General features: G+C 49.8%; 1 long non-coding RNA gene across 1 annotated transcript in view; it reads left to right on the plus strand.

Annotated features, from left to right (window-relative positions):
• The window catches only part of LOC140425363 (uncharacterized), a 184916-nt gene that overhangs the window by 118991 nt on the left and 46035 nt on the right, over positions 1 to 19890 (plus strand). The window contains exon 4 of the long non-coding RNA XR_011947842.1: positions 1137 to 1222. This is a non-coding gene — a long non-coding RNA (uncharacterized lncRNA). The remainder of the gene's footprint in view (positions 1 to 1136; positions 1223 to 19890) is intronic.

The raw sequence follows: 19890 nt of genomic DNA on the forward strand, positions 1-19890 counted from the left end.
CTGTGGATCGCCGCTAGCCACAGCCTTCCATTCAGAAAAGCACCCTTCTTCTGCCACCCTCTGTCTTCTGTGCCGGAACCAGTTCTGTATCCAATTGCCAGCTCTCCTCTGATCCCATGTGACTTCACCTTTTGTACCAGTCTATCATGAGCTACCTTGTCAAAGGCTTTACTGAAGTCCATGTATACAACATCTACTGCCTTTCTCTCCTCGATCATCTTTGTCACTTCCTCGAAAAACTCGATAAAATTAGTGAGGCATGACCTCCCCGTTAATAAACCATGCTGTCCATCACTCATAAGTCCATTTCTTTTTAAATGTGAGTAAATCCTATCTCTAAGAATCTTTTCCAATAATTTCCCTACCACTGACGTAAGGCTCACCGGCCTATAATTTCCTGGATTATCCCTGCTGCCCTTCTTAAACAATGGAACAACATTATCCCTGTAACCCAGGAAACTCACCCAACCTTTTTTATTGGACACAAAGGGCAATTTGGCATGAGCACTCCACCTGACCTGCGCATCTTTGGACTGTGTGAGGAAACCCTCGCAGACACAGAGGAACATGCAGACTCTGCACAGACAGTGACCCAAGCCGGGAATCGAACCCGGGTCCCTGGAGCTGTGAAGCAACAGTGCTAACCACTGTGCTAACGTGTGGGCAAGCATGTGAAAAGGCTCCAGGAATACACAAACACCTTGCGTTTATGTGGGGCCTTGAGTGAGGAGAGAGAGAGAGGTAGCAAGGCTTAAGAGGTTTAAAAAGGAAATTGAAAATCTTAGAGCCTAGGCAACTGAAAGCATGGCCACTGACCTTGCTGGGCAATGGAAATCAAGGGTGCATTCGAGACCAGAATTGGAGAACAGTGGGAATTTAGAAAAGATGTTGGGATGAAGCGATAGGAAAGAGGATGACCATGGGAGAATTTTAACACAAGAATGCGAATTAGCTTGCTAGATTCTTTGTACAGAATTCAGTAAGTTTCCTTTCAGACTTTATAATATTCTCCAAATTGTAAACCCTAGGATCTGAAATGTTACTATGTTCATGGTAGAGATTTTCAATGTGTCATAGAATTTGGTTACATAATTTCTATATACTGTTTAACACAAGTGTTTTATTTTAATTTCTAGAGTGCATCATGAATAAAGTGGAGGGCAAGCTTGAGCAGATGATACCATGAAGAAAAGCTCACAGGTCCTCTATCACCAACTATCGAGTAAGAATTATGTACATTATTGACTTTGCATGAAGCACAGGAATTGTTTGCAATGTAGATGACTTATATACCAAATCAAAATTTTGGTTATTAGATGTAGAAACAAGTTAACAGGATAAAAAGAAATTGAAAAAGAATTTGCTTTTAAAAAAAAGCAAGAAGGTAAGAGCCCATGGGATTCAGGACAATTTGGCAAATTAAATCCAAAAGTGGCTCAATAACGGGAGGCAGAGGGTGATGGTTGAAGGTTGGTTTTGTGACTAGAAGCTTGTGCCCAATAATGTCTTGCATGGAATGGTGCTGGGTCCCTTTCTGTTTGTGGTGTACATTAATGATCTAGACTTGAATGTAGGGGCTATGATCAATAGGTTTGCAGATAACATGAAAATTGGTGATGTAGTAAATAGTGAGGAGGAAAGCCTTAGATTACAGGGCAATATAGTCGAGCTGGTCAGAGAGGCAAAACAGTGGTAAATGGAAGTTAGTGTGAGGTATTGCATTTTGGGATGACTAACCAAAGCAGGGGGGTTATGATGGGGTTGTATAAAGCACTTGTTAGGCCATAGTTCAAGTACTGTGCAGTTCTGGTCGTCGCACTACAGAAAGAATGTAATTGCAGTTGAGAGGATGCAGAGGAGATATCGTCTGGGTTGGAGCGTTTCGGCTATGAAGAGAGTCTGGTTCGGCTGAGGTTGTTTTCCTTCGAGCGGACTTGAGTGAGGTGTACAAAATTGAGGGACATAGATAGGGTAGATGGGAAGAAACCTTTCCCTTTAGTAGAGGTGTCAACAACCAGACAGCATAGATTTAAGGTAAGGGGCAAGAGACTTGGACGGGAAAAAAAACTTTTTGACCCAGAGGGTGGTGGGAATCTGGAACTCTCTACCTTAAAGGGTGGTAGAGGTGGAACACTCACAACGTTTAAGAAGCATTTAGATAAGCATTTGAAATGCCATAGCATGCAAGCCTATGGACCACGTGCTGGAAAATGCAATTAGAATAGATAGGTGCTTGATGACTTGCTTGATAACCGTAAGACATAGGGGCAGAATTAGGCCACTCGGCCCATGTATGATGTCATTGCTATTACTGAGACTTGGTTGAGGGAAAGGCATGATTGGCAACTAAATATCCCAGGAGATCGATGCTTCAGGCAGGTTAGAGAGGGAGGTAAAAGCGGTGGAGGAGTTGCATTACTGGTCAGAGAGGATATCACAGCTGTGCCGAAGGAGGGCACTATGGAGGAATGGAGCAGTGAGGCGATATGGGCAGAGCTCAGAAATAGGAAGGGTGCGGTAACAATGTTGAGGCTGTACTACAGACCGCCCAACAGCGAGCGTGAGATAGAGGTACAAATATGAAAACAGATTATGGAAAGATGTAGGAGCAACAGGGTAGTGGTGATAGGAGATTTTAATTTTCCCAACATTGACTTGGATACACTTAGTGTCAGAGGTCTAGATGGAGCAGAATTTGTAAGGAGCATCCAGGAGGGTTTTCTAGAGCAGTATGTAAATAGTCCAACTCGGGAAGGGGCCATACTGGACCTGCTGTTGGGGAATGAGCCCGGCCAGGTGGTTGAAGTTTCAGTTGGGGATTACTTCGGGAATAGTGATCACAATTCTGTAAGTTTTAGAATACTCAGACTTCCGGTTAGCACATTTCGGCAGCTCCCGCTATAACGGACTTTTGGGCTCTCCGGAGGAGCCCCAATGGAAATTTTTTGATTGAATCCCGTGTGGGAAGGTTACGTCGCATGGCGGGGATTAGCGGTGGAGCGACGGAGAAAGAGGCTTTGGAGCAGCGGCAAAAACGAGGGGGAAAAATCAAGATGGCGGAGGACGGAGATCAAGCAGCATGGGGGCCGCACCAGCAGGAGTTCCTCAGGCGCTGCGTGGAGGAGCTTAAAAAGGAGGTGCTGGCACCAATGCTGTTGGCGATCGAGGGGCTGAAGGAGACCCAGAAGGCCCAGGCGGTGGAGCTCCGTGAGGTGAGGGATAAAACTAATGAGAACGAGGACGAGATCCTGGGCCTGGCGGTAAAGATGGAAGCGCACGAGGCGGTGCACAAGAGGTGGGCCGAGAGACTCGAGGTCCTGGAGAACAGGTCGAGGAGGAAGAATCTCCGGATTCTGGGTCTCCCCGAAGGAGTGGAGGGGGCTGATGCCGGGGCATATGTGAGCACGATGCTCCATTCGCTGATGGGTGCGGAGGTTTCCCCGAGCCCCCTGGAGCTAGAAGGGGCTCACCGGGTCCTGGCGAGGAGACCCAAGGCTGTTGAGTCGCCAAGGACGATAATGGTGAGGTTCCATCGCTTCGCGGACAAAGAGAGTGTCCTGAGATGGGCCAAGAAGGTGCGGAGCAGTAGATGGGAGACTGGAGTGCGGAGGTGGCAAAGAGGAGAGCGGGCTTCAACCGGGCCAAGGCGGTGCTGCATAAAAAAAGATTGAGATTCGGAATGCTGCAACCTTCGCGACTGTGGGCCACTTATCAGGACCGACACCACTATTTCGAAACGCCAGAAGAGGCTTGGACCTTTATCCAAACCGAAAAATTGGACTTGAACTGAGGGGCTGTGGTTGTGGGGGAGATGTTGACTGTATACAGGGTTGTAAATATGGGTAAAGAATGTTTCACGGGTGGGATGATGGATGGGGATGGGGGAAGAGTTCTTTTTTCTTTTGATGAGATAGTGGGGAATGTGGGCGTCGGTGCTGGAGGGAGGTGAGACTCGGGGATGGGGGAACTGGGATAAGGCCGCAACAGGAGCTGCGCCACAGGGGGCGGGGCTGGCTTTTTCCCACGCTAGGGAGGGGGGGGATGGAGGAACGTAAGGAGGAGGAGAGATTCCCACACGGGGGAGATCAACTGGAAGGCGGGGGAAGCCGGGGTCAGCAGAAGTCAACTGACTCACGGAAGTAGTATGGGGGGAGCAAAAGAGCTAGATGCGGATCTAGCGGGGAGGGAAGGGGAGAGAGGGGGGGACAATAGGGTTGCTGCTGCACTGGCCGAGGGGGAACTGAAAATGGAAGAGGTGGTCGGGGCGGGGGTTCCCCGTCTGGGGGACTGGAGGGTGCGGGAGACGCGGGCACGGGACTGGCCTAAGATAGGAGATGGCTAGTCGGCGGGGGTGGGGGGGGGGGGGGGGGGGGGGTGTTGTGGAGGGGGGGAGGGGGGTGGGGTGGGTGGGGTGGGGGGGAGGGTGGGGGGTAGCCCCCCAATCCGGCTGATCACGTGGAATGCGAGAGGCCTAAATGGGCCGGTTAAGAGGGCCCGAGTGTTCGTGCACTTAAAGGGACTGAAGGCAGACGTGGTCATGCTTCAGGACACACATCTGAAGGTGGCAGATCAGGTCAGGTTAAGGAAGGGATGGGAGGACAGGTGTTCCATTCGGGGCTGGATGCGAAGAATAGAGGGGTGGCAATACTGGTGGGGAAGCGGGTGTCGTTTGAGGCCAAGAACATAGTAGCGGACAATGGAGGCCGATGCGTGATGGTGAGCGGTAGGTTGCAGGGGACGGAGGTAGTATTGGTAAATGTATACGCCCCGAACTGGGACGATGCTGGATTCATGAAACGGATGTTGGGGCGCATTCCGGACTTGGAGGTAGGGAGCTTGAGAATGGGTGGGGATTTCAACACTGTGTTGGACCCAGCATTAGATCGTTCCAGATCTAGGACGTGGAAGAGGCCGGCTGCGGCCAAGGTGCTCAGGGGGTTTATGGATCAGGTGGGGGGAGTAGATCCATGGAGATTTGCCAGGCCCTTGGCCAGAGAATTTTCTTTTTTCTCCCATGTACATGAGGCCTATTCCCGGATAGATTTTTTTGTTCTGGGCAGGGCATTGATCCTGAAAGTGGAGGGAACGGAGTATTCGGCCATAGCTATTTCAGACAACGCCCCGCATTGGGTGGAGCTAGAGCTGGAGGAGGAGAGGGACCAACGCCCGTTGTGGCGGTTGGATGTGGGACTGCTGGCAGACGAGGAAGTGTGTGGGAGGGTGCGGGGGTGCATCGAAAGGTATATGGAGGCCAATGACAACGGGGAGGTGCAGGTGGGAGTAGTATGGGAGGCGCTGAAGGCGGTGGTCAGGGGAGAGTTAATCTCCATCAGGGCTCATAGGGAGAAGAGAGAGGGCAGGGAAAGGGAGAGGTTAGTGGGGGAGATTTTAAGGATGGACAGGAGATATGCAGAGGCCCCTGATGAGGGACTACTCGGGGAGAGACGAAGTCTCCAGACGGAGTTCGACCTGTTGACCACGGGGAAGGCAGAGGCACAGTGGAGAAAGGCACAGGGGGCGATGTATGAATATGATGCTGGCACATCAGCTCCGTAAGAGGATGGCAGCGAGGGAAATAGGTAGAGTCAAGGATGGCAGGGGAACTACGGTGCGGAGTGCGGTGAAAGTGAATGATACATTCAAGGCCTTTTACGAGGAGCTGTATAGGTCCCAGCCCCCAGGGGGAAAAGAGGGGATGCGACGATTCTTGGACCAACTGAGGTTCCCAAGGGTGGAGGAGCGGGAGGTGGCTGGTTTGGGGGCACCAATTGGGGTGGAGGAGCTGGTTAAAGGACTGGGGAGCATGCAGGCAGGGAAGGCCCCGGGGCCGGATGGGTTCCCGGTGGAGTTCTATAGGAAATATGTAGACCTGTTAGCCCCGCTGCTGGTAAGGACCTTCAATGAAGCAAGGGAGGGGGGGGACCCTGCCCCCGACAGTGTCGGAGGCGACGATCTCTTTGATCCTGAAGCGGGATAAGGACCCACTGCAATGCGGGTCGTATAGACCGATCTCGCTCCTCAACGTAGATGCTAAGTTGCTGGCAAAAATGTTGGCTACGAGGATTGAGGACTGTGTCCCGGGGGTGATTCACGAGGACCAGACGGGATTCGTAAAGGGTAGGCAGCTAAATACCAATGTGCGAAGGCTCCTAAATGTGATAATGATGCCATCGGTGGATGGAGAGGCGGAGATAGTGGCAGCTATGGACGCGGAGAAGGCCTTTGACCGAGTAGAGTGGAAATATCTATGGGAAGTGTTGCGGAGGTTTGGGTTTGGAGAGGGGTTTATCAGTTGGGTTAAACTCCAATATAGAGCCCCGGTGGCGAGTGTGGTCACGAATCGGCGGAGGTCCGACTATTTTCGGCTGTATCGAGGGACGAGGCAGGGGTGTCCCCTGTCCCCCTTGTTGTTTGCACTAGCAATTGAACCTTTGGCCATGGCATTAGGGGAGTCTGCAAAATGGAGGGGGGTGGTCCGAGGGGGAGAGGAGCATCGAGTGTCGCTGTATGCAGATGACCTGTTGCTGTATGTGGCGGACCCAGTGGAGGGGATGGTGGAGGTCATGCAGATCCTAAGGGAGTTTGGGGACTTCTCGGGCTATAAGCTCAATGTAGGGAAGAGCGAGCTCTTTGTGGTGCATCCGGGGGATCAGGGAAGAGGGATAGACGACCTACCGCTGAGGAGGGCGGATAGGAGCTTTCGATACTTGGGGATCCAGGTAGCTCGGAGCTGGGGGGCCCTGCACAAACTTAACTTGACGAGGCTGGTGGAGCAGATGGAGGAGGACTTTAAACGATGGGACATGTTGCTGCTCTCGCTGGCGGGCAGAGTATAGTCGATTAAAATGGTGGTCCTTCCGAGGTTTCTTTTTGTATTTCAATGCCTTCCAATTGTGATCACCAAGGGCTTTTTTAAGAGGGTAGGCATGAGCATTATGGGCTTTGTGTGAGCGAGTAAGACCCCGAGGGTAAGGAGGGGGTTCCTGGAGCAAAATAGGGGTAGAGGAGGGCTGGCGTTGCCGAATCTGGGTGGCTACTATTGGGCAGCCAACGTGGCGATGATCCGTAAGTGGGTGATGGAGGGAGAGGGGGCGGCTTGGAAGAGGTTGGAGATGGCGTCCTGCAAAGGAACGAACCTGGGGGCGCTGGTGACGGCACCACTGCCACTCTCGCCGACAAGGTACACCACGAGCCCGGTGGTGGCGGCAGCGCTAAAGATCTGGGGGCAGTGGAGACGGCACAGGGGTGCGATGGGAGCCTCGGTGTGGTCCCCAATCAGAGACAGCCATCGGTTTGTCCCGGGAAGGATGGACGGGGGGTTTCAGAGCTGGCATAGGGCAGGGATTAAAAGAATGGGGGACCTGTTCATTGATGGGACGTTTGCGAGCTTAGGGGCGCTGGAGGAGAAGTTTGGGCTACCCCCGGGAAACGCTTTCAGGTACATGCAAGTAAGGGCGTTTGTGAGGCGGCAGGTGAGGGAATTCCCGCTGCTCCCGGCACAGGGGATTCAAGACAGGGTGATTTTGGGCGTATGGGTCGGAGAGGGCAAGGTGTTGGCGATATATCAGGAGATGAAAGAAGAGGGGGAGGCTTTCGTAGAGGAGCTGAAGGGTAAATGGGAAGAGGAGCTGGGGGAGGAGATTGAGGAGGGGCTGTGGACTGATGCCCTAAGTAGGGTTAATTCCTCTTCCTCGTGTGCCAGGTTCAGCCTGATACAGTTTAAGGTAGTTCACAGAGCGCACATGACGGGGGCGAGGCTGAGTAGGTTCTTTGGGGTGGAGGACAGATGTGGGAAGTGCTCAGGAAGCCCGGCGAACCATGTCCATATGTTTTGGTCATGCACGGCACTGGACGGGTTCTGGAGGGGAGTTGCGAGAATAGTATCTAAGGTGGTGAACGTCCGGGTCAAGCCAAGCTGGGGGCTAGCACTATTTGGAGTAGCGGACGAGCCAGGAGTGCAGGAGGCGAAAGAGGCCGGTATTCTGGCCTTTGCGTCCCTAGTAGCCCGGCGAAGGATCATGTTAATGTGGAAAGGCAAAAGCCCCCCAGCGTGGAAGCCTGGATAAATGATATGGCTGGGCTTATCAAATTGGAGAGGATAAAGTTTGCCTTGAGAGGGTCTGCGCAGGGGTTCTACAGGCGGTGGCAACCGTTCCTAGACTATCTCGGATGAAGGTCGGACAGCAGCAGCAGCAACCCAGGGGGGGAGGAGGGGGGATATCTTTCCTGCCGGGGGGGTGGGGGGGGAGGAGGGAGGGAGGGGGAAGTTTTTTTTTTCTGGGGGACATTTGAGCAAGAAAATACATGAATGATCCGGAAAACTGAAATGTACGGGAGGAATCCAATGTACAAAGTTCTGCGTCATATTGACTTGCCATGTTCATGTCTTGCTATGCGAGCTTTCTTTCTTTTGTGTTACGGGAAGGGGGGGGGGGCTTGTTTGTAAGGTTGAAAATTTTGTTTAAAAATTCTTAAGAAACATATTTTTTAAAAAAGTTTTAGAATACTCATGGACAAAGACGAGAGTGGTCCTAAAGGAAGAGTGCTAAATTGCGGGAAGGCCAACTCTACCAAAATTCGAAAAAGGAGCTGGGAAATGTGGATTGGGAACAGCTGTTTGAAGGTAAATCCACATTTGATATGTGGGAGGCTTTTAAAGAGAGGTTGATTAGAGTGCAGGACAGACATGTCACTGTGAAAATGAGGGATAGAAATGGCAAGATTAGGGAACCATTGATGACAGGTGAAATTGTGAGACTAGCTAAGAGGAAAAAGGAAGCAGACATAAGGTTTGGCGACTGAAGACAGACGAAGCTTTGGAAGAATATCGGGAATGTAGGACCAATCGGGAATGTAGGACCAATCTGAAATGAGGAATCGAGGGCTAAAAGGGGTCATGAAATAGCTTTAGCAAACAGGGTTAAGGAAATCCCAAAGCCTTTTATTCATATATAAGGAGCAAGAGGGTAACTAGAGAAAGGGTTGGCCCACTCAAGGACAAAGGAGGAAAGGTATGCGTGGAGTCAGAGAAAATGGGTGAGTACTTTGCATCGGTATTCACCGAGGAGAGGGACATGACGGATGTTGAGGTTAGGGATAGATGTTTAATTACTCTAGGTCAAGTCGGCATAAGGAGGGAGGATGTGTAGGGTATTCTAAAAGGCATTAAGGTAGACAAGTCCCCGGGTCTGGATGGGATCTATCCCAGGTTACTGAGGGAAGTGAGAGAGGAGATAGCTGGGGCCTTAACAGATATCTTTGCAGCATCCCTGAACACGGATGAGGTACCGGAGGACTGTTGAATTGCTAATGTTGTCCCCTTGTTTAAGAAGGGTAGCAGGGATAATCCAGGTAATTATAGACCGGTGAGCCTGACGTCAGTGGTAGGGAAGCTGCTGGAGAAGATACTGAAGGATAGGATCTATTCCCATTTGGAAGAAAATGGGCTTATCAGTGATAGGCAACACGGTTTTGTGCAGGGGAGGTCATGTCTTACCAACTTAATAGAATTCTTTGAGGAAGTGACAATGTTGATTAATGAGGGAAGAGCTGTGGATGTCAGATACATGGACTTCAGTGAGGCATTTGATAACGTTGCCCATGGTAGGCTGATGGAGAAAGTGAAGTCTCATGGGGTCCAGGGTGTACTAGCTAGATGGATAAAGAACTGGCTGGGCAACAGGAGACAGGGAGTAGTAGTGGAAGGGAGTTTCTCAAAAGGGAGAACTGTGACCAGTGGTGTTCCACAGGGATCCGTGCTGGGACCACTGTTGTTTGTGATATACATAAATCATCTGGAGGAAGGTATTAGCAAGTTTGCAGATTCCACTAAGATTGGTGGAGTAGCAGACAGTGAAGGGGACTGTCAATGAATACAGCAGAATATAGATAGATTGGAGAGTTGGGCGAAGAAATGGCAGATGGTGTTCAATCCAGGCAAATGCGAGGTGATGCATTTTGGAAGATCCAATTCAAGAGCGAACTATGTGGTAAATGAAAAAGCCCTGGGGAAAATTGATGTACAGAGAGATCTGGGTGTTCAGGTCCATTGTACCCTGAAGGTGGCTGCGCAGGTCGATAGAGTGGTAAAGAAGGCATATGGCATGCTTTCCTTCATCGGAAGGGGTATTGAGTACAAGAGTTGGCAGGTCATGTTACAGTTGTGTAAGACTTTGGTTTGGCCACATGTGGAATACTGCGTACAGTTCTGGTCGCCGCATTACCAAAAGGATGTGGATGCTTTGGAGAAGGTGCAGAGGAGGTACACCAGGATGTTTCCTGGTATGAAGGGTGCTAGCTATGAAGAGAGGTTGAGTAGATTAGGATTATTTTCATTAGAAAGACAGAGGTTGAGGGGGGACCTCATTGAGATCTACAAAATCATGAGAGGTAGAGACAGAGTGGATAGCAAGAAGCTTTTTCCCAGAGTGGGGGACTCAATTACTAGGGGTCACGAGTTCAAGGTGAGGGGAAAAGTTTCAACGGAAATACGCGTGGAAAGTTCTTTACGCAGAGGGTGGTGGGTGCCTGGAACGCATTGCCGGCGGAGGTGGTAGAGGCAGGCACGATAGCGTCATTTACGATGTATCTAGACAGATACATGAATGGCCAGGGAGCAGAGGGATACAGATCCTTAGAAAATAGGCAACAGTTTTAGATAGAGGATCTGGATTGGCGCAGGCTTAGAGGGCCGAAGGGCCTGTTCCTGTGCTGTAATTTTTCTTTGTTCTTTGGTCTGGGACCTGATCCACCATTCCCACAGAGCTTGTCTGTCGAGTGCCTTCTGTCCCTTGATCAGGAGAGAAGGTGTTTTGACAGGGTGGATCCCGAATATTTATTCCGGACTCTTCAAGAATTCGGGACGCATTTAATCGCTCAGATCCGACTTCTGTACACTGCCGCAGAGTGTCTCGTTAAGGTTAACGGGTCCCTGACGGCGCCCCTTCGCTTTGGGAGAGGAGTGTGTCAGGTCTGTCCCTTGTCTGGCCAACTCTACTCCATTTAATAATAATAATATTTATTGTCAAAAATAGGCTTACATTAACACTGCAATGAAGTTACTGTGAAAAGCCGCTAGTCGCCACCCTCCGGCGCCTGTTCGGGTACACGGAGGGAGATTTAGAATGTCAATTCACCTAACAAGAACGTGTTTCAGGACATGTGGGAGGAAACCGGACTATCCGGAGGAAACCCGTGCAGTCAAGGGGAGAACGTGCAGACTCTGCATGACAGTGACCCAAGCGGGAATCGAACCAAGGACCCTGGTACTGTGAAGCAACAGTGCGAGCCACCATGCTACAGTGCTACCACTGTGCATGGAGCCTTTCCTGCGCCTCCTGTGGAGGAGGTTGCCAGGACTGATTCTGCATGGGCCGGGCATTGGGGTGGTCCTCTCGGCTTATGCTGATACATAGAAGATAGGAGCAGGAAGAGGCGTTTTGGCCCTTCGAACCTGCTCCGCCATTCATCACGATCATCGCTGATCATCCAACTCAATAGCCTAAACCTGCTTTCTCCCCATAGCCTTTGATCCGCTTCTCCCCAAGTGCTATCTCTAGCCGCCTCTTGAATATATTCAAAGTTTTAGCATCAACTACTTCCTGTGGTAATAAACCCCACAGGCTCACTCTTTCTGTGAACAAATGCCTTTTCTCTGTCTGAAATGGTTTCCCTTGCATCCTCAGACTGTGACCCCTGGTTCTGTACACACCCATCATTGGTAACATCTTCCCTGCATCTACCTTGTCTAGTCCCGTTAACATTTTATAAGTCTCAATGAGATCCCCCCTTATTCTTCTGAACTCCAGCAAGAACAATCCCAATCTAGTCAATCTCTCCTCATATGACAGTCCCGCCATAAGACCATAGACCATAAGACCATAAGACATAGGAGTGGAAGTAAGGCCATTCGGCCCATCGAGTCCACTCCACCATTCAATCATGGCTGATTTCAACTCCATTTACCCGCTCTCTCTCCATAGCCCTTAATTCCTCGAGAAATCAAGAATTTATCAACTTCTGTCTTAAAGACACTCAACGTCCCGGCCTCCACCGCCCTCTGTGGCAATGAATCCCACCACTCTCTGGTATTCCTTGGAATCAGTCTGGTAAATCTTCGCTGCACTCCCTCGAGAGCAAGAACATCCTTCCTCAGAGAAGGAGACCAAAACTGCAGACAATAATCCAGGTGTGGCCTCACCAAGGCCTGTATAATTGCAGCAACACATCCCTGCTGCTATACTCTAAGCCTGTCGCAATGAAGGCCAACATGCCATTAGCCTTCTTTACCGCCTGCTGCACCTGCATGCTTACCTTCAACGACTGGTGCACAAGGACACCCAGGCTGCACACTCCCCTCTCCCAATTTATAACCATTCAGGTAGTAATCTGCCTTCCTGTTTTTGCTTCCAAAGTGAATAGCCACACACTTATCCAAATTATACTGCATCTGCCATTGATTTGCTTACTCGCCCAACCTGTCCAGATCATGCTGTAGGATCCCTGCATCCTCGTCACAATTCACTCTCCCACCTAACTTGGTATCATCTGCAAACTTTGATTTGTTACATTTTGTTCCCTCATCCAAATCATTAATATATATAGCTGGGGTCCCAGCACTGACCCCTGTGATACCCCACTAGTTACTGCCTGCCAATTTGAAAAGGACCCATTAATCCCTACTCTTTATTTCCTCTCTGCCACCTCAATACATTTCTCCCAATCCCATGCGCTTTAATTTTGCACAATAATCTCTGATGCGGGACTTTGTCAAAAGCCTTCTGAAGTCAAAATATACCACATCGACTGGCTCATCCTTGTCAACTGCACTGGTTACATCTTCAAAGAATTCCAACAGATTTGTAAAGCATGATTTTCCCTTCATAAATCCTTGCTGACTCTGATTGGTCCTGCTACTGCTTTCTAAATGTTCCCCACTACCGATGTTAGGCACACTGGTCTATAATTCCCTGCTTTCACTCTCCCTCCCTTTTTGAATATTGGAGAGACGTGAGCCACCCTCCAATCTGCAGGGACAGTTCCACAGTCCATAGAATCCCGGAAGATGACCAGCAATGCATCCACTATTTCCAGAGGCACCTCCTTAAGCACTCTGGGATGCAGATTCTCAGGCCCTGGGGATTTATCCGCCTTCAAACAAAGAACAAAGAAATGTACAGCACAGGAACAGGCCCTTCGGCCCTCCAAGCCCGTGCCGACCATGCTGCCCGACTAAACTACAATCTTCTACACTTCCTGGGTCCGTATCCCTCTATTCCCATCCTACTCATGTATTTGTCAAGATGCCCCTTAAATGTCACTATCGTCCCTGCTTCCACCACCTCCTCCGGTAGTGAGTTCCAGGCACCCACTACCCTCTGCGTAAAAAACTTGCCTCGTACATCTACTCTAAACCTTGCCCCTCTCACCTTAAACCTATGCCCCCTAGTAATTGACCCCTCTACCCCGGGGAAAAGCCTCTGACTATCCACTCTGTCTATGCCCCTCATAATTTTGTAGACCTCTATCAGGTCGCCCCTCAACCTCCTTCGTTCCAGTGAGAACAAACCAAGTTTATTCAACTGCTCCTCATAGCTAATGCCCTCCATACCAGGCAACATTCTGGTAAATCTCTTCTGCACCCTCTCTCAAGCCTCCACATCCTTCTGGTAGTGTGGCGACCAGAATTGAACACTACACTCCAAGTGTGGCCTCACCAAGGTTCTATACAGCTGCAACATGACTTGCCAATTCTTATACTCAATGCCCCGGCCAATGAAGGCAAGCATGCCGTATGCCTTCTTGACTACCTTCTCCACCTGTGTTGCCCCTTTCAGTGACCTGTGGACCTGTACTCCTAGATCTCTTGACTTTCAATACTCTTGAGGGTTCTACCATTCACTGTATATTCCCTACCTGCATTAGACCTTCCAAAATGCATTACCTCACATCAATCCCATCAATTTTCCCAGCACCATTTCTCTACTAATGTTGATCTCCCTCAGTTCTTCCCTTTCACTAAACCTTTCATTTCCCAGCATTTCTGGTATCTTCTTTGTGTCCTCTTTTGTGAAGTAAAACCAAAGTATGTATTCAATTGCTCAGCCAATTCTTTGTCCCTTGTTATGCATTCCCCTGTTTCTGTCTGTCGGGGGCCTACGTTTCTCTTTACCAATCTCTCTCTTTGCATTTCTATAGAAACTCTTGGTGTCAGTCTTGGATTGTCCGCACCTCACATCGAAATCGTGGCCGGTGTGGGGGCGGAGAATCCATGTTCCCCAAGGGCAGCATGGTAGCACAGAAGGGCAGCTCGGTAGCACAGTGGTTAGCACTGTTGCTTCACAGCTCCACGGTGCCAGGTTCAATATCCGGCTTGGGTCACTGTCTGTGCGGAGTCTGCACGTTCTCCCCGTGTCAGCGTGAGTTTCCTCCCACAGTCGAAAGATGTGCAGGTTAGGTGGATTGGACATGCTAAATTGCCCTTCGTGTCCAAAAAGTTTAGGTGTGGTTCCTGGGTTATGGGGATAGGTTGGAAGTGTGCGCTTAAATGGGGTGCTCTTTCCAAGGCCCGGTGCGGACTCGATGGGCCGAATGGCCTCCTGCACTGTAAATTCTTTGATTCTATCAAATCAGGACTGGCGGTTCCCCGCTTCTGCGGGCTTCGAAAAGTGGCGTACTCTGGGATTTGCGCTACCTGGGGCAATTGCGCTACCTGGGGCAATTGCCAGAGGCTCGCTCCGCCCTAGACCGGCCGAAGTCCCCGCGGCGTGGAACTAATGTGCTGCAGCCGGTCGGGATACTCGTGTGGGGGTTGCGGACTCAGCCCGCGGCCACCCTCGTCGGGGGTGGGCCAATCGGAGGGCGGGGGGGCCCTATAGGTTGCCGGTAAATGCGGGAGTTAAGGGTCGAGCGCCAGGCCGATCGGGGGATTCTGTTTTGGGTCCAGCTCCGCTGTCCGAGTCCGCCATGGAGCACGGCGCAGCCGCTGGATGTGCGGAGGCCCATATCTGCAGCAAAAGCTGCGAGATCTACTCCTGGTTCCTGCTAGTCCCCTGCAGGGCTAGGAATTTGTGCCCCTTTGTTGCCAGTTTTTCTGGCGTAAAGCTCTACCGTTTTGACGCTGACATAATGGAGAATCCAGACATGGAAAGAACATTGAAAACATCTGAGGGAGTTATTCAATCGACTTCAGGAGGCGGGTTTGGTGATAAACCTCGCCAAAAGTGAATTTGGAATAGCCCAAGTCACTTTCCTTGGCCATCCAATCGGACAGGGTCGACTGGTCCCACGGGATGTGAAAACGAAAGTTATTGGGGAGTTTCCGATACTCTCGACACGACGGGAAATAATGCGATTTCTTGGTTTGAGTGGATTTTACCGGAAATTTGGACCACATTTTAGCAGTGTGGTCGCTCCACTGACGGACTTGCTGAAGAAGCGTAACAAATTCCAGTGGACAGCGGAGTGTCAACAGGCATTTGACGGCCTGAAGGCTGTGTTAGTGCTCCTGTTAGTCATCCCAAATTATACCAAACCCTTCAAAGTGGCTGTTGATGCGAGCGATGTGGGCGTAGGTGCGGTGCTTCTACAAGACAACGACGAAGGGCTAGAGCGGCCTGTTGGTTATTTTTCAAAGAAATTGAATTCTCACCAGAAAAAGTATTCGACGATTGAGAAGACTTTGAGTTTGGTGCTGGCTTTGCAACATTTTCACATTTATGTGACCAGCAATCCATCTGACACCATTATATATACTGATCATAATCCTTTGACGTTTTTGGAGCGATTCCGGAATAACAATGCGCGGCTGTTTTGCTGGAGTTTATTGTTCCAGCCGTTTCATTTTAAAATAGTACATGTAGCAGGACGGGAAAATGTGATAGCCGGTGCTTTGTCACGAATGTGATCAATTGAGAAGGCTTTCAGTTGGAGGAAGTAGAATGAAGAAAAATGGACTATATTATTATACCTGTTTGAGTGTGTTGTTTTCTTTAAATGAAAATGTATATTTACTGTGTACATTTCTTAGTGGATGGTGCAAAAGTGAAAAATGAAACCATGTTGAAGTTGATGGTTTATTTTTTTTTCTTGGGGGGTGCTGTCATGTGAGAGTACCTTTAAGACATGGATGTTTACGCATTGTACCTTTAAGAAAATGCAGTGATGTCAGAGTGTGGGTGGAGCTGGGCTTTAGAACAGCCATTTTGCAGTTTTTAGTTGCAGTTTGGAGGAAAAGAGCTTGGGGAGTGTCTGTGTTTTGCAGTGAGCTGGATTTGCTGTGATCTCTGCCATGAAAGACTATCTCCGGATCATTTGGGTGATTTAAACTCATAATAGTAAAGCCTTTAACCTGATGTGATTCTGTTTAAAGGTGTTAAATCTCTTGGAAGTTTGAAGGAACATTTTGAGGAATTATTTACTGTTGTAATATTTTTGGAGTTATCTTTGAAGTAAGGGGTGTTAAGAGATCCAATGTTTATTGAAGACGTTAAGTTGAGTTCATGGAATAAACATTGTTTTGTGTTTAAAAACCCACGTATCCATAATTGTAATCCCACGCCCAGGGAACAAGACGTGTGCTTGGAAAAGCAACAAATACATTAAAGGGGGAGGTTGGTTGAACTCCATGATACATTTTGGGGTTCAGAAAACGCCTCGCCCATAACAGCCTTTTTGCACTGCGCGGAGGGGTCTCCTATATGGGCTGCTGCTGCACACGCCTTCACTTTTTTAAATATAAATTTAGAATACCCAATTCATTTTTTTTTCCAATTAAGGGGCAATTATGCATGGCCAATCCACCTACCCTGTGCATCGTTTTCGGTTGTGGGGGTGAGACCCACGCAGACATGGGAGAATGTATAAACTCCACATGGACAGTGACCAAGGGCCAGGATCGAAACTGAGTCCTCAGTGCCGTGAGGCAGCAGTACTAACGACTGCGCCACAGTTTTGCCCATCCTTCACCTCCTTAACGTCACCCGGACACCCCAAGACTTTTTGACCTCTGGCGGCAGAGGTCCACCGTGGAGGTCACTCTATGGAGGAGTCCTCCCCCCCTCAATATTGGGGACCTGTGTGGAGGGTGTCACATGCAACAGTGTTGTACAACCACCGATTCACGGACTCCCAAGAAGCCTGCCATGTTTGTGGCCTTGTGGGGTTCGTGGACCACATCTGTGTTATGTGTTAAAGGCTGCACTCCCTAGTTTTCTGACAAATCTTTTGTTGACGTTTTGTTTGCACTTCTTTTTTTTTTTATAAATATTTTATTGAACATTTTTGGTCAACCAACACAGTACATTGTGCATCCTTTACACAATATTATAACAACACAAATAACAATGACCTATTTTATAAACAAAAAATGAATAAATAATAAACAACAAAAATGAAAACTAACCCTAATTGGCAACTGCCTTATCACAAGTAACACTCTCCAAAAATATAATTTAACAGTCCAATATATAATTATCTGTCGCAACGACCTATACATATTATACAGTATATATTAACAACCCTGAGAGTCCTTCTGGTTCCTCCTCCCTCCCCCCCCCCCCCCCCCTCCCCCCACCCCCGATCCTGGGCTGCTGCTGCTGCCTTCTTTTTTCCATTCCATCTATCTTTCTGCGAGGTATTCGACGAACGGTTGCCACCGCCTGGTGAACCCTTGAGCCGACCCCCTTAGAACGAACTTAATCCGCTCTAGCTTTATAAACCCTGCCATGTCATTTATCCAGGTCTCCACCCCCGGGGGCTTGGCTTCTTTCCACATTAACAATATCCTGCGCCGGGCTACTAGGGACGCAAAGGCCAAAACATCGGCCTCTCTCGCCTCCTGCACTCCCGGCTCTTGTGCAACCCCAAATATAGCCAACCGCCAGCTTGGTTCGACCCGGACCCCCACTACTTTTGAAAGCACCTTTGTCACCCCCATCCAAAACCCCTGTAGTGCCGGGCATGACCAAAACATATGGGTATGATTCGCTGGGCTTCTCGAGCACCTCGCACACCTATCCTCCACCCCAAAAAATTTACTGAGCCGTGCTCCAGTCATATGCGCCCTGTGTAATACCTTAAACTGAATCAGGCTTAGCCTGGCACACGAGGACGACGGGTTTACCCTGCTCAGGGCATCTGCCCACAGCCCCTCCTCGATCTCCTCCCCCAGCTCTTCTTCCCATTTCCCTTTTAGTTCATCTACCATAGTCTCCCCTTCGTCCCTCATTTCCCTATATATATCTGACACCTTACCATCCCCCACCCATGTCTTTGAGATCACTCTGTCCTGCACCTCTTGTGTCGGGAGCTGCGGGAATTCCCTCACCTGTTGCCTCGCAAAAGCCCTCAGTTGCATATACCTGAATGCATTCCCTTGGGGCAACCCATATTTCTCGGTCAGTGCTCCCAGACTCGCGAACTTCCCATTCACAAACAGATCTTTCAGTTGCGTTATTCCTGCTCTTTGCCACATTCCATATCCCCCATCCATTCCCCCCGGGGCAAACCTATGGTTGTTTCTTATCGGGGACCCCCCAAGGCTCCAGTCTTTCCCCTATGCCGTCTCCACTGTCCCCAAATCTTCAGTGTAGCCACCACCACCGGGCTTGTGGTGTAGTTCCTCGGTGAGAACGGCAATGGGGCTGTCACCATAGCCTGTAGGCTAGTCCCCCTACAGGACGCCCTCTCTAATCTATTCCACTCTATCAAATGCTTTCTCGGCATCCATCGCCACTACTATCTCCGTTTCCCCCTCTGGTGGGGCCATCATCATTACCCCTAACAGCCTCCGTATATTCGTGTTCAGCTGTCTCCCCTTCACAAACCCAGTTTGGTCCTCGTGGACCACCCCCGGGACACATTCCTCTATTCTCATTGCCATTACCTTGGCCAGGATCTTGGCATCTACATTTAGGAGGGATATAGGTCTATAGGACCCGCATTGTAGCGGGTCCTTTTCCTTCTTTAAGAGAAGCGATATCGTTGCTTCAGACATAGTCGGGGGCAGTTGTCCCCTTTCCTTTGCCTCATTAAAGGTCCTCGTCAATACTGGGGCGAGCAAGTCCATATATTTTCTATAGAATTCGACTGGGAATCCATCCGGTCCCGGGGCCTTTCCCGCCTGCATGCTCCTAATTCCTTTCACCACTTCTTCTACCTCGATCTGTGCTCCCAGTCCCACCCTTTCCTGCTCTTCCACCTTGGGAAATTCCAGCCGATCCAAGAAGCCCATCATTCTCTCCCTCCCATCCGGGGGTTGAGCTTCATATAATTTTTTATAAAATGTCTTGAACACTCCATTCACTCTCTCTGCTCCCTGCTCCATCTCTCCTTCCTCATCCCTCACTCCCCCTATTTCCCTCGCAGCTCCCCTTTTCCTCAATTGGTGTGCCAGCAACCTGCTCGCCTTCTCCCCATATTCGTACTGTACACCCTGTGCCTTCCTCCATTGTGCCTCTGCAGTGCCCGTAGTCAGCAAGTCAAATTCTACATGCAGCCTTTGCCTTTCCCTGTACAGTCCCTCCTCCGGTGCTTCCGCATATTGTCTGTCCACCCTCAAAAGTTCTTGCAGCAACTGCTCCCGTTCCTTACTCTCCTGCTTCCCTTTATGTGCCCTTATTGATATCAGCTCCCCTCTAACCACCGCCTTCAATGCCTCCCAGACCACTCCCACCTAGACCTCCCCATTATCATTGAGTTCCAAGTACTTTTCAATGCACCCCCTCACCCTTAGACACCCCCCCTCATCTGCCATTAGTCCCATGTCCATTCTCCAGGGTGGGCGCCCTCCTGTTTCCTCCCCTATCTCCAAGTCTACCAAGTGTGGAGCGTGATCCGAAATGGCTATAGCCGTATACTCCGTTCCCCTCACCTTCGGGATCAACGCCCTTC

This window comes from Scyliorhinus torazame, chromosome 6 (genome assembly GCF_047496885.1).
Source record: "Scyliorhinus torazame isolate Kashiwa2021f chromosome 6, sScyTor2.1, whole genome shotgun sequence".
NCBI lineage: Eukaryota > Metazoa > Chordata > Chondrichthyes > Carcharhiniformes > Scyliorhinidae > Scyliorhinus > Scyliorhinus torazame.